Raw genomic sequence first — 5,818 nt, 5'->3', positions numbered from 1 at the left:
ACAATGGAGCTTACAAGACATGGGGCTGTTTTGGTGGGACCCAGCAGCAAGGCTGAGGCTTTCCCTTACAGGCTTGGGAGCAGGAAGCGATGCCTGGGTTGGGAAACACAGAGGTGTTGCCAGAGACTGCGTGGAGCCCGGGTTGCTGTGGGTGCTGGGAGGAGCAGGGCAGGGCTTTGTGCCTGTGAGCGTGGCTTTGACAGTCAGCAGCAGAGCTGCCTGCCAATCAGCTGCTCTGTGCTTGCTTCCTTACTGGTGGGAGCTGAACTTGCTGGGGGAAGCTGGGTGAGTGGTTTTGAAGCAGGAGAGGCAAGGCACTGTAGAGCCCAGCTGAAAAAAAGGCGCCCACTGCGTTGGCCGGGAATCGAACCCGGGTCAACTGCTTGGAAGGCAGCTATGCTCACCACTATACCACCAACACCCCTGGCACACTGCTGCCTCCTGCTCCTCTGCCTCACAGACTGGCCGGACTCCTCCTTCCCGCTCCCTGCACACACACACACAGAACCTCAAGCTGCTAGGCTGTGTGTCTTTTCTGTGTGTGTAAGATGTTGGCTAAGGAATCTCAAGCTGCACTAGCCGCTGACTAAGGGAGATCAGCATCAGGGGCTGCCCAGGGTTGGAGCAGGACGCTGGACAAACCGGGACTGAGCTCCAGGCACGGACTCTGCACAGACCTATGGTACAGCCCAGGGTTCGAGGGACCTGCGGGTGCGCATGTGGGAGGGAGGGGTTCTGTGTCCAGCACTCATCTCCAGCCCTAAGCAGCCAGAAGGAAAGAAAAGGATCGGGCCATCTGTCTCGTTCATGCCTGTGTGAGTGCTGGTGGTGCTTCTGTGGGTGCTGGTAATGGTGCCGCTCCCCATCTGCGTTCATACATGTGCCAGCTCTGCATGTACTATGCAAGTGTATGTGCCTGTGATGGTGATGTAAGCATAGCTAACAGCCAAACGCCCACCCAGCTGCTCACTTCTTTCCTCACCTTCAGTGGGATGCAAGGCATAGAAAATAGGATGAGAAAGCTTCCAGGTCAAGATAAACACAAGGACATGGCTTAGCAAAAACTGTTGTGGGCAAAACAGACTCAACTTGGGGGAAATTAATTTATTGCCAGTTGAAATGGATTCACAGAGTGAAAAACAAAAAGACAAACATAAAACACCACCTTTCTTCCCTCTTACCCAGGCTCAACTTCACTCCTTCACTCCATACTCCTCCACCCACCTAAATGACACAGGAGGGATGCATTTTCCCTCTGCTCTTTCTGACCCTTTTGTTTTTCTTCCTCCTCTCTCTGTCTGGCATTTTCTACCTTTCTACGTTTTCACAGAGGCCACAAACTTTACTGGTGGCTCAGCTGTGTCCTGTAGTGGGTCTGCTGTGGAGATGGAACCAGCTGTGTCCGGCACAGGAAAGCCCCTTACTTCTTCTCACAGAGGCCACCCTGCAGCACCCCCTCTTCCCTTCCTTACCGATACCTAGCCACATGTAGCCCATACAGAGCCAATACAGTGCCCATTGGGAAAACCTGCTCAGCCCTGCTCCTGGCTGGACCTACGAGTGGACACTGCAGCAAACAGACTAGGATGGAGAAAGCTCCCAGGTGGCTGAGTCGATTGCATTGGTGTTTCCTAAAGGAGCACCAGCCTTGTCCTCCTCCCCACCTGCAGAGCCCTGGAGGTCCCCACTTGCAGCTGGGAAGTTGGGATTGGGCTGCCTGATGGGAAGGGAGAAACACCTGTGTCCCCAGGACACCCACTGCCTTGTGGGGGAAGCTCTGTGCTGTGCTCTGCCTGCTGCTCCGCACCCACCCGTCTGCCTTGCTGAGGGGCACTTTGGGAGTGCTGGCTCCTGAGAAGGCAAGGGAGAAAGAAGGTGGCAGTGGCAGAGAGAGGGGGCTGAGGCAGGAGAGCAGGACAGCAGCAGTGCAGGTTAAAACTTGCTGAAAGATGCAAGGGAGAGGTAGCGTCTGGGGCCGCTGGAGCGGGGGGGGCGGGGAAGAAAACAACTAGCAGAGGATGGTTTCGATCCATCGACCTCTGGGTTATGGGCCCAGCACGCTTCCGCTGCGCCACTCTGCTCCCCCCAGCAGCCCAGCCGGGACCTCCCACAGCCCTGCCTGGTGATCCCTGGCACTGCCAGCACCAGCGCTTTTGCTCATGCCTCTTTCCTTTTTCCTGCCTGTGCACTGCACATCCTTTTCCTTTTCCTAAACAGGTTGAGCTCTCTGCATGAACTTTCCACAAGATTTTGGACCCTCACCAGTGACACCTGGCTCACCCCAAACTCCGTGATGGGGATCACTTTTGAAGTGAGACTGTTATTTTATTTAGTCCCTCTCTGGACCCACTTCTGAGGTCAGCGTGGTTTGTCCTCCCACTTCTGAGATGGTCGGATCCCCTTCTGAGATCGGTTTGTCCTGCCTTCTGGGATAGTTTGCCCTGCTCTGGGATTGGTTTAATGCTCTTGGTACCATATAAGTGCATAAAAGTGATCTATAATAAGTATATATGCCGTTATATTATTGACAAGTTCGCTTTACTAGCGATGTTTGTAGTAATCTGTATTATTATATATATGTTAGTTGCTGCTATTATGGAGTGCTGCTATTATTGAGTGTCTCTGTTATTGATTGTTACTATTATTTATTGCCATTATTATTGATTGCTGCTATACTATTGATTGCTGATAATTACTTGTAATAGCTTGAGGTATATATATTTGCTTTATTAATCATAGGTATACCTGCTAGTGGTGATTTTTGTGGTATTTGTGGTAATCTGTAATAAAGTAGAGAGATTTTGAGGTTAAAGCCTCCATGTCCTTGTGTTTTATGGAATCCCACAAACACACAGTCACAATCTGTACACAACTGCAGGCCAGGTAACCCTTTAGGTCATAATGGCATGGACAGCTCAATGACATCTACAGCTTTGGTCGGCTAAACTACGCCCAGAACTGCATTCACCATATTCGAAGATTTCTATTCTACGTGCTGTGAATTCAGGCACTGAAGTCTCTTTCTGTAGGATCTGGCTTCCTCCCAACTTTGTTCCCTCTCCTTATCTCCTTTATTAGATACAAGAAAAGAAGCAATAGCCGTTGTTGGAGCTTCTACTGGGCTCGAGTCACAGCACCCATCCTGCTCCTGCCCCATGCACAAAATCTGTGCAGGGCTTGTAAGAGAGATTATTGTTGGTTGGATACCATCATTCTGGCCTATACTGCCTCCCTCAAAATGGCATGACAAGCACACATGAAGCCCTTGTTATCTATCTGCAACTCAGATAATATGATCACATTTTTAGATATTTTCCAGCTCAGTGCTGAAACTACTGGGCCACAGAACTCTTAGAATTATCTAAAAACATGACAGCAGTGTTTAACAAAGGAGAAAAAAGAAAGTCAGTCTTGCAGTCATCTATCCAAAGACAGAATCCTTCGGGGAATGGTCTGAAGGCTTGCGGACAAGGTGTCAAAGACCTCTGTGTAGAATTATGCTCCTGTATGCAATAAGCAGTCACAGCCTGCTCTAAACTGTCAGAGATTCACTGAAGTCTGTGGAACCATGGCTACTTAAAGACAGTTCTGATTTCTCCTCCATATATGACTTGAAGGACAAAAAGAAAACACAAAAATCTGGAGAAGCCTCATAAGATGGGACCATCGTGTAGCTGATTGTCTTATTTTCATGTGACGAGGCTCAAATTCTGGTCTCCTTCAGCCTTGCTTGTGAACTTCCTTAAGTCTCAATCTTGTAAGTTCTTGCACCCAATGTTCATGATTTTATTTTGGAGAGATGCATTGCACATGTTCGTACCAGACATAAATGAGGAGACAGGTTGGATTGGTGATTATCTTTACAGAAAGAAGCTAAATCCTCTTTCATGATTTTTTTTTTTTTTTGTATATATAAATTACATTTTGATAAATAAGCTTATACTAAATTTATATTTGGGCAAAACAGTGAACGGCAAAGAGCAATAATGTTAATGTTCATGTTCATGTTCATGTTCACGTTAATGAGGTGGTGATTTGAAACAGGCTTCATGAGTCAACAGTAATTATTTTTATTGAGATTTTAGTGTCAAATTCATTCCTCCAGAAATTTTGGACTTTACAGGGTCCTGATGCCGCACTAATCACTCCTAACTTTCTGCCTATAAATTGATCACAGTAAAATGGCTGCAGCTGCTAATATTGTTCTTGAAATCTTTTTAGTGGCAATTCATTTTATCTGAAAAGTGTCATTGTCTAAATTTTGGGTGATCATCTAGGAATTGTACTCTACAATTAATGGGGAGAAAATTCACCTTTTGAAGTGTATTAAGTGGATCCAAAATTAGGTGTAAAAGATGTACCTTAAAGTCTGATATGCTTTTTAGATCCAAGTCTGTAAACTGGTGACAGTTTTAATTGAAATTGTTTCAATCATGTTCAGGGTTACTTTTTTTTAAAAGACAAAAAACATTTTCCAGCAAAATTGTTTTCACCCTGATGAATTCGCAAGAACCATAATGACAATTCTCATTTTAAAAAATTGAGAATAATAAGACAAAAAACACTAGTATTTTAAAAATTACAGTGTAGATATATTTATTTTATTATAGTATGAATATCTCAACAAGTTAATAAAAGCAGTGAAATAAATAATGTATCATATTTGTGTTCACCTGTATTTTGCTTTTACATAGCATGTGAAAACAACTCTATTTTTTTTTTTTTCACAGAATTAAAAGGAAGCTGTTAAAATTGGCCTAACAGAAATATCATATGCACTTCTTTAGGGTCATGGGATAATTCAGGTTGGAAGGGACCGCAGCAGGTCTTCAGTACAACCTCCTGCTTGAAGTAGAATCAGCTATGAGGTCAGAGGAGAATCAGCTATGAGGTCAGACCAGGTGGCTCAGAGCTTTATCCTGTCAGGTCTTGAAAATCTCCCAGGGTTTTTCCCGCAGAGCTGCTCCTCAGCCCATCAGTCCCAGGCTCATATTGCTGTGGGGTCTTCTTCCTTCCTAGGGGTGGGACTTTGTATTTGTCTTTCTTGAATTTCATGAGTTTCCTTTTGGCCCATTCTTCTGGCCTGTCCAGGTCCCTCTGGATGGCATCTCTGCCCATGAGCATATCAACTGGTCCCCTGCAAGTGGAGTCATCTGCAGATTTGACAGGAGTGTACCTTCTTGGTGAAGACTGAGACAGAGGAAGCATTAAGTATCTTTGCTTTACCTGTGTCTGCTGTCACTTACCTCTGTCATTCAGCAACAGGGCCCCATTTTCCTTGTTCAATCTTTGACCACTAATGTAGCAGTAGAAGCTCTTCTTGTTGCCCTTGATGTCCTTTGCTGGTCTGAATTCTAGCTGAGCTTTGGCTTTCCTAACCCAATGCCTATATCCCTGAAGAATGCTTCTAAATCTCTGCTTTGTAATTTCTAAATCCCTGCTTTGCTTCCATCTCCTGTATGCTGTCTTTTTGGATTGGAGCTCCATTATGTGTTCCCTGTTTAGCCAACCTGGTTTCCTGAATATACTGAAGTCTGCTGTCCTGAGTCTAGGGTCTGTACTACGCTGTTGCTTTTTATTCCCTCCCAGGATCTTGGGATCCACTGTTTCATGGTTCCATTGAGCCAATGTTTCCTTTTGTTTTATAATGAACTTATTGGCACTTTATAGTCTCTTACTTGAAAAAGTGACTGACGAAAAGGTGCATTTGGTTTTTTAAACAATACCCTGGAGATCTGGGGAGGGTTGGGGTGTTCTCTTTTCTTACAGTTAGACTTAAAAATGTTAAAAAGTTAGACTGTAAGACATATGTTTAAAA

The 5,818-nt window shown here is 45.4% G+C and overlaps 2 non-coding genes across 2 annotated transcripts; both read right to left on the bottom strand.

Annotated features, from left to right (window-relative positions):
• Positions 1-349: 349 nt before the first annotated feature.
• On the bottom strand, positions 350-421 carry TRNAG-UCC. The gene has a single exon. It is a non-coding gene; the product is annotated as a tRNA-Gly (tRNA).
• Positions 422-2,009: 1,588 nt separating this feature from the next.
• Positions 2,010-2,081, bottom strand: TRNAM-CAU. The gene has a single exon. It is a non-coding gene; the product is annotated as a tRNA-Met (tRNA).
• Between the last annotated feature and the right edge of the window lie 3,737 nt (positions 2,082-5,818).

This window comes from Fulmarus glacialis, unplaced genomic scaffold (assembly GCF_000690835.1).
Source record: "Fulmarus glacialis isolate BGI_N327 unplaced genomic scaffold, ASM69083v1 scaffold22789, whole genome shotgun sequence".
In the NCBI taxonomy this organism is placed as follows: domain Eukaryota; kingdom Metazoa; phylum Chordata; class Aves; order Procellariiformes; family Procellariidae; genus Fulmarus; species Fulmarus glacialis.
Note: the sequence above shows the minus strand (reverse complement) of the source record. Positions and strands in the feature narration are given on the sequence as shown.